The sequence below is a fragment of the Saccopteryx leptura genome, chromosome 13 (assembly GCF_036850995.1).
Source record: "Saccopteryx leptura isolate mSacLep1 chromosome 13, mSacLep1_pri_phased_curated, whole genome shotgun sequence".
Taxonomy (NCBI): domain Eukaryota; kingdom Metazoa; phylum Chordata; class Mammalia; order Chiroptera; family Emballonuridae; genus Saccopteryx; species Saccopteryx leptura.
In genome coordinates this window covers 47966137-47978555 of record NC_089515.1, presented here as the reverse complement: position 1 = coordinate 47978555, position 12419 = coordinate 47966137, and positions in this window count along the sequence as shown.

Sequence of the window (12419 nt, the reverse complement as noted above, 5' to 3'; positions counted from 1 at the left end):
TATCTAGCTAGGATGCTAGAGAAATGAAAAATACAAGTAGGCCCCTAGGCTTACTTAATTTTATCCAAAATATTTTGAACTTCGTGGATTAGTCTGCAGGCTGCACAAAATTGTTCGGCAGGCCGCATGCGGCCCGTGGGCCGCGAGTTTGAGACCCCTGCTCTAGACCAACTGAGCTATCCGGCCAGGTCTAGAATTCTAAAACAGAAATAATTATCCTTCAGAATTTCAAAGGCACTGTTTTATTGCCTTTTCGCTTTCAAGGTTGCTATTGAAAAGTTGCAAACCATATTTGTTTCCAATCTTTCATTATTATTATTTTTATTCATTTTAGAGAGGAAAGAGAGAGAGAAAGGGGTAGGAGCAGAAAGCATCAACTCCCATATGTGCCCTGACCAGGCAAGCCCAGGGTTTCAAACTGATGACCTCAGCGTTTCCAGGTCGATGCTTTATCCACTGCGCCACCACAAATCAGGCCAATCTTTTATTATTATTATTATTATTATTATTATTATTGATCTTAGAGAGAGAAAGGGAGGGGGAAGGGGGGAAGAGAGAGAGAGAGAGACAGAGAGAGAGAAACATCAGTTTGTTGTTTTGCTAATTGACGCATTCACTGCCTATTTCTTGTCTGAGCTGGGATTGAACCCTCAACCTTGGTGTACTGGACAACATTCCAACTAACTGAGCTACTCAGCCAGGGCTCCAATCCTTCTTAGTCTTTCTTTTTTCTCTTTGGAAGCTTGTAGAGACTTCTGGTTTTTGCCAATGTTCTGAATTTCTTAATACGTGCCTTGTAAGTCTATTTTTTATCCACTTTGCTTTACATTCAACAAAACTTCCAATCTGGCGACTTTAATGTCCTTCCACTGAGGAAAATTTTCTTACATTATTTCTTGGATGATTCTGCCCTTTCTGTTTTCTCTGTTCTCTTATTCTGGAAATTGAAATTATTTAGGTATTAGATCTCCCGAACTGATCCTTTGATTTTCTTATATTTTCATTCCAGTTTCTATTTCTATATTTTTACTCAACTTTCTGGACGGTTTCCTTTCTTCTGTTGCGTTTGTAATTTCCAGAAGCACATTTTTGTCCTCTGAATGTTGCTGTTTTACAGCCTCCTTTTCAAAGACGGCACGTTTCTCATAGTCACGGTATGTTCTTTCCTTCTGAGGGTTTTAATAATAGGTGGTTCCTTTTTTTTTTTTTTGCGATTTTTTTTCTCCTTGTCTCTGAGTATTTAAAGTTGCTATTGCTTTTATGTATTTGCTTTTTTTGTTGTTGTTGTATTTTTCTGAAGTTGGAAACAGGGAGGCAGTCAGACAGACTCCCGCATGTGCCCGACTGGGATCCACCCGGCATGCCCACCAGGGGGCGATGCTCTGCCCATCTGGGGCGTTGCTCTGTTGCAACCAGAGCTAATCTAGTGCCTGGGGCAGAGGCCACAGGGCCATCCTCAGTGCCTGGGCCATCTTTGCTCTAATGGAGCCTCGGCTGCGGGAGGGGAAGAGAGAGACAGAGAGGAAGGAGAGGGGGAGGGATGGAGAAGCAGATGGGCGCTTCTCCTGTGTGCCCTGGCCAGGAATTGAACCTGGGACTTCTGCACACCAGGCCGACACTCTACCACTGAGCCAACCGGCCAGGGCCTGTATTTGCTTTTTTTTATTTTTTTTATTTCAACTTATCATGATGGAAAGTTTTCTTATATATGTAGTACTTTTTGGCCATATACTCATAATAATCAGTAAAGAAGAAAAGCTGATTGGAAATGCTGAGCATATGATGAGCTTTGTTGACTTTGAACTTCACTGTAGGGCTGTGCGGGTGGCGCCTTTGGGGGCAGAACCCTGACGTCGGTGTCCATAGGTCTTGCCTCTTGACTGGTCAATTTCTCAAAGAAGAACTGGAGCCAATGGTCTGAGAGGAGCCAGCTGGAGGAGCAGGGCAAGAGGCCCTTCATTCTAAATTTATTGCACATACGGTCACCTAATCTCCCTATTTTGGGCACAGTTTTGACCTAGAATTGTGCCCACACCCACAAATATGTCTGAGGTACCCCATCCCAAGGCCCCTTGTCTTTTCCTTTCAGGGACTGACCCTCCAGATCTTGGCCAAAGTAGATAAAGGGTAATCATGAATGACAGGACAACATAGCTTTACTGTTCACAGATTGTGGAGTTCAGATTCTTCAATGGCATGTCTATTGCTCTAGGAAATCTGTTTCCACTGACTGTTGAAAAGCTTCGCTCAAATGCTAAAACGTGGTTGATGTGTTTAAATTCAGGCACTCTGCAAATGCCCTCTGCAGGACCACCCCTCTGAACACCTGTGAGCATCACAGGTGAACACCTTCCCTAGTTGGGGTGAAAGTAAGAATAGAGACTTCCTATGTTAAATGTTGTCTTGAACAATCTCTCCTGTTAGTCAAGTCCATTCCACCTAGAGTTTCTTCCTGTGCTTTCTGCCATAAAAGGTCCTCCTGCCTGACCAGGCACTGGCACAGTGGTTAGAATATTGGTCTTGGACACTGAGAACCCAGGTTTCAAACTACAAAGTTACTGGCTTGAGTGCAGGCTCATTCAGCTTGAGCACGGGCTCTCCAGTTTGAGCGCGGGGTTGCTGGTTTGAGCGTGGGATCATAGACGTGACCCCATGGTCACTGGCTTGAGCCCAAACATTGCTGGCTTGAGCCCAAGGTCGCTGACTTGAGCAAGGAGTCACTGGTTCAGCTGGAGCCCCCAGGTCAAGGCGCATATGAGAAGCAATCAATGAACAACTAAAGTGCGGCAACTATGAGTTGATGCTTCTCATCTCTCTCCCTTCCTGTCTGTCTGTCCTGGTCTGTCTCTCTCTCTCTCACATGTGCATGCACTAAGAAAAATAAAATTAAATAAAAGTTTAAAAAATAGTCCATGCCCATGTAGACCTGGTTAAAATGTTCGTATACATCATCTCATTTGTTCCTTATAACAATAGCCTTGTGAATCAGGAAGGGTGAATATTTTTATTATTATTATTATTATTATTATTATTATTATTATTACCTCCCTGTTACAGAAGTGAAAACTTAGGCTCAGAAAGGTTGGACGACTTGTCAAAGATCAAATTATAAGCAAGGAGTAAGGCCAGTGTTATAACCCAGATGCTCTGCACCCTAGACACCACTGTCCACTCTACTACACAAATGAAATAAACTAGCAGCCCCCTTGGGCCGTTATCTACTTACGTTTCCACAGAACAATTTTAAGAAAGAGAAAATTTACTGACTTGGAACAAAAGCTGAGACCTTATCTCACAATTTGTGCCTTTGCTGTTAAGCAAAAAAAAAAAAAAGAGTGGTTCATTTCAAGAATCGGGGACTCTTGCCCTTGAACTCTAACCCTGAAGCCACCATATGATGTGGTAAGGGAGGTAACAGGAGGCACAGTGAGAACTTACTCTGCAGAATATAATTTGTGGCCAAACAGGTGCCCAAGCTGTTTCCACTCTTCCTCTATGCCTCAGTCAGACCAGCTTTACCCACATGTTTGACTTCTTTGTTTGAACTTAGCATAGTCAGCACTAGAAACGAGTCTCAATGGTGCTTCCCTTTGAGTTTTACCAAATTACAAAGAAATGTATTAATATTGAAGAAGGTCCAATTATTTTATGGAACTTCCAAACCCCTAGCTCCCTGAGTTTGGTTCTCTGGATTACATTAGGGACATAATATACACCTAGAAACATCTAGTGAACAGAGCATGTCCCAAAAGTCATGTGTAAATTACATTTTTGGAATTTGGACTATATTTCCCCCATAGAGAAATTGTATTGTGCTTTTTAAAGACATGACTAAATGAAGAATAAATGGATCGTTAAGTTCCCAGGTCAGCCTGACTTGTGGTGGCACATGGATAAACACTTGACCCGGAATGTTCAGGTCACCAGTTCAAAGTCCTGGGCTTGCCTGGTCAAAGCGCATTGAGAAGCAACTGCTAGTTTAGGATTCCCACTCCTCCCCCGCACCTTTCTCTCTCTCCCTCTCCTCTCTCTAAAATTAATATGTAGGCCCTGGCCATTTGGCTCAGTGGTGGAGTGTCAGCCCGGTGTATGGACATCCTGGGTTCAATTCCTGGTGAGGGCACACAGGAGAAGGAACCATCTTCTCCCCTCCTTCCCCTCTCCCTCCTCTCTCTCTCTCTCTCTCTCTCTCTCTCTCTCTCTTCCCCCCTTTCTCTTTCTCTCTCTTCCCCTCCTGCAGCCATGACTCAGTTGGAGCAAGTTGGCCCCAGGGTGCTGAGGATGGTTCCATGGCCTCACCTCATGTGCTAAAAATAGCTTGGTTGCCTAGCAACAGAGCAACAGTCCCAGATGGGCAGAGCATCATCTGATAGGGGGCATGCCAGGTGGATCCTGGTCCAGGCACATGTGGGAGTCTGTCTCTGTCTCCCCACTTCTCACTTAAAAAAAAATTGTAAATAAAATCAGTAAGTAAAACCGGTCAGCACACAAAAGCCTATTAGGCTTATTTTTATCCCATAACATACCTAAAGTATAACGCTGATGTTAGTATTTTAGATACTGAGCAGTAAATGTTGTTTTTATAGGAAGACACATACTGCAAGTGGAGACACCTCTGATGCCTACACAAAATAAGGAAGGGCCTCACTGTGGAAAGTTTTTGTACTAAGTGCAACACGTATTGAGTTCTTACACTGTGCCCCAGCAGGTGTAGGAAAAGGATGGGGCGTGGCCTTGACCTCTAACAAGTCACAGTGGTGCCTCGGAATCAGTTTCTTTGGGGAAGGAAGCGTGCTGCAAGTGAAACTCCCAAAGAAGTAAAGCTAACTCCTTAAAGCACTCAAACTTGATTCATTTGACATACATATTTCACCTTTTAAAATATTTTTGAAATCTGTATCATAAAACAAGGTTTAAATTGTTCTTGATGACTCTCGGCCAACATTATAGGTATTTACTTTGAAACTATTAAACAATGACCACAGACCGTATTGAGGAGTACGTGGCTGTTTGCTACACACTTTTCACCAGGCAGTGGAGCAGTGGATAGAGCATTGGCCTGGGACACTAAGGACCCTGGTTCGAAACCCTGAGGTTGCCAGCTTGAGCATAGGCTCACTAGCTTGAGCAAGGGGTCACTGGCTCAGCTGTAGCCCCCACCTGAGTCAAAGCACATATGAGGGAGCAATCAGTGAACAACTAAGGTGCCACAACTACGAGTTGATGCTTTTCATCTCTCTCCCTTCCCATCTGTCTGTCTCTCACGTGCACACACTCGCACTAAAAAAAATTTCATAAAGAAAGAAAGAACCTGCCCTGGCCGGTTGGCTCAGTGGTAGAGCGTCGGCCTGGCGTGCAGAGGTCCTGGGTTCGATTCCCAGCCAGGGCACATAGGAGAGGCGCCCATCTACTTCTCCACCCCTCCCCCTCTCCTTCCTCTCTGTCTCTCTCTTTCCCTCCCGCAGCGAGGCTCCATTGGAGCAAAGATGGCCCGGGTGCTGGGGATGGCTCCTTGGCCTCTGCCCCAGGCGCTAGAGTGGCTCTGGTAGCGACATAGCGACGCCCCAGAGGGGCAGAGCATCGCCCCCTGGTGGGCAGAGCGTCGCCCCCTGGTGGGCGTGCCGGGTGGATCCTGGTAGGGCGCATGCGGGAGTCTGTCTGACTGTCTCTCCCCGTTTCCAGCTTCAGAAAAAAAAAAAAGAAAAAAAGAAAGAAAGAAAGAAAGAAAGAACCTAAGTCCAGTCTAAACATTGGGAGGGTTTTCATTCTTTATCAATCGTCACCTTATTTGTGCCTTCATTGGTACAACTTCACCTCTTCTAATTTTCTGTCTCTTCTCTACTATGAATTAGAAAATTCATACTTTGAAAGAAGCAAGACTAAGGGAAATAACTCTAAGTGAGGGTCTGACTTTCTTGACTACGAATCAAGGGAGCTTGAGGATCAGGCTTTTCTTCCTTAATTTCTGACAAGCTCCCGGTTAAGCTGATACTGCTGGCTCAGGAACCACACTTTGAATACTCATTAGGGCTTCCCTATGAGTCATCTCTACAGATACAGATATTTCTTTCTTCTTCCAAATTATTCTCTCAGTGGGGGCCAGTTTGAAGGCTTCCAAATAAACCTTCACTTTGAGAGGATGATTGGCCAGTTCTCCCAGCTCTTTCCTGTCTCCTGCCAGACAAGTCCTTTTAGGATCGTACTTTCATCTTCTCAGATTTTTCAAACATTCATATCTGAATCCTATTCCCTGGCCCTAAACGTGATTCACCTATTTCTTTGATGAGTAAATAAATGAAGAATGTATAAACACACATATATTACTCGGCACTCCCTACAAATGAGGAATTATTTAGAGACTTTAATTTATCTCCTTTAATGCTCACACCCATCTTATGAACAAGGAATAAACAGCCTATATTCCAAGCTGAGGAGAGTAGATGACCAACTCATATAAGGCCATATTTAGTAAACAGCAGATCTTCAGATCCCAAGGCCAACATGCTTTCCATTATACCTCAGCTCGGGGCCCATTCAGAGCAAACTGAATAGTTGGAGTACAAGGAAAGAAGGCAAGTTATTATAGGTTTATTTTTTACTTTTTTTTAAGTGGGGGGTGGGGAGGTGGGTCAGACAGGGACAGACAGACCGGAAGGGAGAGAGATAAGAAGCATCAAATCGCCTAACCAGGCGGTGGCGCAGTGGATAGAGCATCGGACTGGGATGCAGAGGACCCAGGTTTGAGACCCCGAGGTCGCCAGCTTGAGCGCGGGCTCATCTGGTTTGAGCAAAAAGCCCACCAGCTTGAACCCAAGGTCACTGGCCCCAGCAAGGTGTTACTCAGTCTGCTGAAGGCCCGCGGTCAAGGCATATATGAGAAAGCAATCAATGAACAACTAAGGTGTCGCAATGTGCAACGAAAACCTAATGATTGATGCTTCTCATCTCTCTCCGTCCCTGTCTATCACTCTCTTTGACTCACTCTCTGTCTTTGTAAAAAAATAAACAACAACAACAAAAATTTTTAAAGAAGCATCAAATCTTCATTGCAGCTTTTTAGTCTCCTTAGTTGTTCATTGATTGATTTCTCATATGTGCCTTGCCCAGGGAGGGCTACAGCAGACCGAGTGACCCTTGCTCAAGCCAGCAACATTGGGCTTTAAGCCAGTGAATGACCTTTGGGCTCAAGCCAGCAACCATGAAGTTATATCTATGATCCCATTCTCAAGCTGGCAACCCCGTGCTCAAGCTACTGAGCCCGCACTCAAGCTGGATGAGCCTGCACTCAAGCTAGTAACCTTGGGGTTTTGAACCTGGGTCCTCAGCATCCCAGGCTGATGCTCTATTCACTGCGTCACCACCTGGTCCGGCACCAAATTATAGTTTTATAATTTATTTATTTATTTTTTTTACAGAGTCAGAGGGAGGGATAGACAGGGACAGACAGACAGGAATGGAGAGAGATGAGAAGCATCAATCATCAGTTTTTCGTTGTAACACCTTAGTTGTTCATTGATTGCTTTCTCATATGTGCCTTGACCGTGGGGCTATAGCAGACCAAGTAACACCTTGCTGGAGTCAGCGACCTTGGCTCCAACCTGGTGAGCTTTGCTCAAACCAGATGAGCCCGCGCTCAAGCTGGCGACCTCGGGGTCTCGAACCTGGGTCCTCTGCATCTCAGTCTGATGCTCTATCCACTGCACCATGGCCTGATCAGGCCAAATTATAGTTTTAAACAGACAGACCTTTGACCAGCATAATAGCCCCTCACTGCACACCTACACCAGGGCCAACAGTGAGCTTTCCTGCTACATGTGGAACCCTCAGAACCCTTTCAGCCTAGTTTCTAGTAGCCAGGACTAACCAGTTGGGAATTTCATTCTGTGGTATCCCAATTAGAAACATTCCACAGAGAAAGTGGAAAATATGTTGTGATTAAAAAATGTAGATAGCTAATGTTGGGGAAGATAGTCATTCTGTAGAACTGACAGACCATTCCTCATCCTAGATTGCTGGTTCTCAACAAGGGGCAATTCTGGCCCCCAAGTTGATATCTGGAAATGCCTGGAGACTTTTTTTTTTTTTTTTACAGAGACAGAGAGAGAGTCAGAGAAAGGGATAGACAGACAGGAACCGGAGAGAGAGGAGAAGCATCGATCATCAGTTTTTCGTTGCAACACCTTAGTTGTTCATTGATTGCTTTCTCATATGTGCCTTGACCGCGGGCCTTCAGCAGACCGAGTAACCCCTTGCTCGAGCCAATGACCTTGGGTCCAAGCTGGTGAGCTTTGCTCAAACCAGATGAGCCCACGCTCAAGCTGGTGACCTTGGGGTCTTGAACCTGTGTGTTCTACATCCCAGTCCGACACTCTATCCACTGCGCCACTGACTGGTCAGGCCTGGAGACATTTTTCATTGAAACAACTGGGAGATGCTACTGCTATCTAACAGGTAGAACCCAGGGGTGCTGTTCAACATCCTACAATGCACAGGACACTCCGCCTGCCTTACAGAAAGCAATCAGCCAGCCCTAAACGTCAGTAGTGCCGCAGCTCGGAAACCCTGGGGGACAGCACAGAACTCGTGGCAGATGCCTGGTGCTTCTCTTCTGTCAGTAAAATAAAGTTGAGGGAACGGAACTGTTTCTGGTTCTCACACACATATTGCAGGGGTCACGCTGGTTTCACTGACAGCTGCTGCAGGATGCATTTGTTTCCTTCCTGCCCAGCTGACCTAAAGAAACAGAAGATGCCAAGCACCAGCCCTGGCTTTTCTCTTGCAGTTTCTCTTCACTCAGGACCACAGTAAAGGCTACTTGTAAGAACATGGAAAGTGAATGTGGGAGGGGAGACACAGCCACACCAACACTGGCGCTATGAGTGCTCCCACAATCCTTTAGTTCCTGCTTTGTAACAACCTTGCTGCTCCACTCACGGTGCCCAGAGCAGTGGAATTGGCACCACACGGCATCACCTTAGAATTGTTGTGTCGCAGACCTCCCTAGACCTCCCGACTAAAGATGCACTTTTTTAAAAGATCCCCAAGTCATTTGTATGCACATTCATAGAAGAGAAGTCCTGCTCTAGGGTTTCCAAAAGGCAAACTAAAACTGCAAAGGGAACAGCTGCAAAACAGATGCAAAGCCAGATCACGTGGGGGAACAGATGACTTCTCCGGGGGATTTATGACCCTCTGTGGATGGGAGCTTGTGATACAGAAAACAGAAATGCAAAATGCTAATGCCGTATTCTATCCCTTTAATTGTCCGAAAGGGACCCACCTTGGGTTGGCGGAAATGTGGCGGCTAGCTCCTAAAACAGTTTCATGTGTCCCATGAAGACAAGAGTTTGTTTGTTCTTTTTCTCCCCCCCCCCCCTCTCTCTTTCTCCAATAGGGAACAAAGATGGAGCTCATACTGCCCTATGAAATCAGAGAAATTTGTTTGATCGGTATTTCCAACACAGCATTCCACAACACCGAAATTCTGGAACAAGGAAGGTAAAAAGAGAGTCCATGTGGTGTTTTTAAATCACCTAGAAACCAAGTTAAGGTGAAAGGATCAGGTTTGACTTCAGGTTCACTCTCAACTGACCCAAATTGGCCTGATTCCATTCATTCATCCACTCACTATAAGGGCCCAGTATCTGTGCAAGGAAGAGCTTCAAGGAACGCAGCGACCAACCTGCGCTGCAAACCACCACCTGAGATGAAGTGTGACGGCAGCTCCTGGTTACGGAGGAAAGGGGACGGAGCTGGGGAGGGAAGGGCGGACTGCGGAGCTGGGGAAAGACGTGCAGGGGCATGGCTGGATGCACTCGTGCCTTAGGAAGCTGGGCTCACCAGGGAACCCAACCTAAGCTGCACGGGGAGTGGGGGGCGGGTCCAGCCTTACACACACATGCTTGCCGGACGGGCCACACAGCTGCCTGGCGAAGGTTTTCTGAGGACGTCACGCAGTCCCGAGCATCTATCTTTCCCACCGCTCCGGAGCCGTGGCCTGGTTTACAATGAGCAGTAGTAATCAAGGCCTGGCCCAGGGGGGCAGATCCAGGAGAGGCCGCTAGAGGTCGCGCTGGGTCCCTTCACCGAGGCAACCGAACGGCCCGAGCAGGTTTGCCGCTGGCTTTGTTCAGCCCCCAGCGCTGTGAGTCCTTTCATACCAACCGCGCCTTCTGCCTGTGATTCTGCGACTCTGCGGAAGTCTGCATGAGATCAGACACCTGCCTCGAAGTCAGGGCACCCCGTGGCCCCTAACCACAAAGGGAGGGTGGTGCTGGGTGGCTTCCGCCGCCCCTTAGATCCCCTCCCGGGCCTCCCCTGGGCCAGAAGGTTTGGTTCGCTGATAACAGGAACCTACCCCCTCCCTACAGGGGGCTTCTGAAACACAAAGAAAATGAACCCGAATAACCCCACGCTCCGAGCTCAGTGAAGTGACTCCCTTCACAGTGAGGCTCCTGAGGCTGGGAGCTGTTCCCAGGCGGGTGGGCAGGGGTTGACCCTGCAAGAGGAGCTGGTTCGGAAGAAATCAACCAAGGGTGGAAGCGAAGCAGAGGTTTCTAGAGGCTGCCCAGCCTAAAAGAGAAGTCCTTAGAGGCAACAGAACTCTTTGAGTCACTGGACATTTTTAACTACGGAGTGAGAACTCAGATAAAAGTCCTGACAAGTGAAGCAGGAGAAAGTTGCTCCTAAAAATGTCCCTTTGAGAACTGAGCTGATGGATCACAATCCTGCAAAGCGCAGGAGACCTGGGCACTGTCACAGGGAAGGGACATCACCCAGGTACTGCTCTGGGTACTGTTTATATTCTGTTGTTTGCTGACCTAACAAGCCAGTGGAGCAAGTGTAAATACACCCATTTCCCTGATGTTGAAACTGAGACTGGAGATGTAAAGTAATTTTTCAGGGTCAGCTGGTAACAAAGTGGCAGAACCAAGATGCTTCCTTCCTTGATTTATTTATAAGTAGACAAAAAAGCCACATTTTTCAGAAATCATAAGGCATAGAAAGGTATTCAAATCAAAAGTCCCTTGTCTCCACTAACACCCAAATATCTAGTTTTCTTCATCTCTCATCTCCTTTGCCTCCATACATAGGTATTCGTCATTATTTGACCCCTGCTGTAAATTTTTTTAGCATTTCTTACACTTGATCTTAGCCAAAAGGCCAAGAAGCCATTATCAGCATTTCTTTATGTATTTACCAGTTAATAAGAATATACTTATTTTTCCTCCATTTTTACACAAAATGGGGCACACTACACATACCGCTTTCACTTTGCTTTTTTCATTTAAGATCTCTTGTAGATCTTTCCATATGGTCACATTAAGAGCTTCCTCATTCTTTTCTTTTTATAGCTACTCAGTATCCCATTGTTTGGGCATACCATAATTTAATTAACCCCTCCTCTTTTGTTGGATATTGGGTTGTTTACAATCTTTTGTTACTAAAAACAGTGTTGCAGTGAATAGCTTTGGCCTTACATTATTTTGTGCGTGCCAGACCAGGGGCCCCAACTTTCTAGCTCTGAATAGTTTCTTCCCTTTGCTCCAAAGTTAACACAGGACTGGTTATGGACATCAGCTCTGATACATAAATGCCCATATCTCTGACTTCCCTTCCCTTCCCTTCACCCCCTTCCCCTCCATCTTTCTATTTTCCTCTTCTAGTTATGAAGCCCACTCGTATTTGAAACGGCCACGGAGACTCGGGACAGAGAGTCCTTGCCACTTTATCTCCTTCTGTGGTTGCTTCACTTCATTCTTTAAATACCGAGTGTGACTATAAATGGGCTGTACCGGAGATAAAATCTGCAGATGTTGTTCTACATAAACATGGAATTTCTGCTACCAGTTGGATCCCACTGTTCGATACGTGTGCCAGGGAAGTTCAAACCCAGCATAGCAGAGCCCGCACCAGGCGTGGGTCCCAGCTGGAAACTGGAGGAAGAGAGCGCCAGCCATCAGCATCTGCGGGAGCCAGCGTCCACCTTTGTTCCTAATGTTGACCTCAAGAAACAGTAAATGATTGAAGGCAACACATCGGGCAGACCCAAGGACGTCTACCTTCTGGGAAACATAAAAGGCACCACCCATGCTTTTGTCCTTGTCATCTGTGGTCTTTTTTGTCATCTCTTTTTTATACTTAGATTTTAGATTTTCAGTTCCGCCCTTTGAGATATCTTTTTATCTCTCAAAACAGAATTCAGCAATTAGAGAGACTACTTGGTGGAGGAGTGGAGGAAGGAAGTGAGGTTGGCTATGTTTTAAGCATGTGATTCCAGCTACCATGGGCGTGGTTAGCCGAGAGATTGGTTCACCCTGTTTCGATGCCATTCCTTTCAAATCCTCATTCTTGAGCACTTACTGCCCGCTACTCACTATGCTGGCGAATGATGGAAGGCCCAGGTGCTCCTGTCCAAA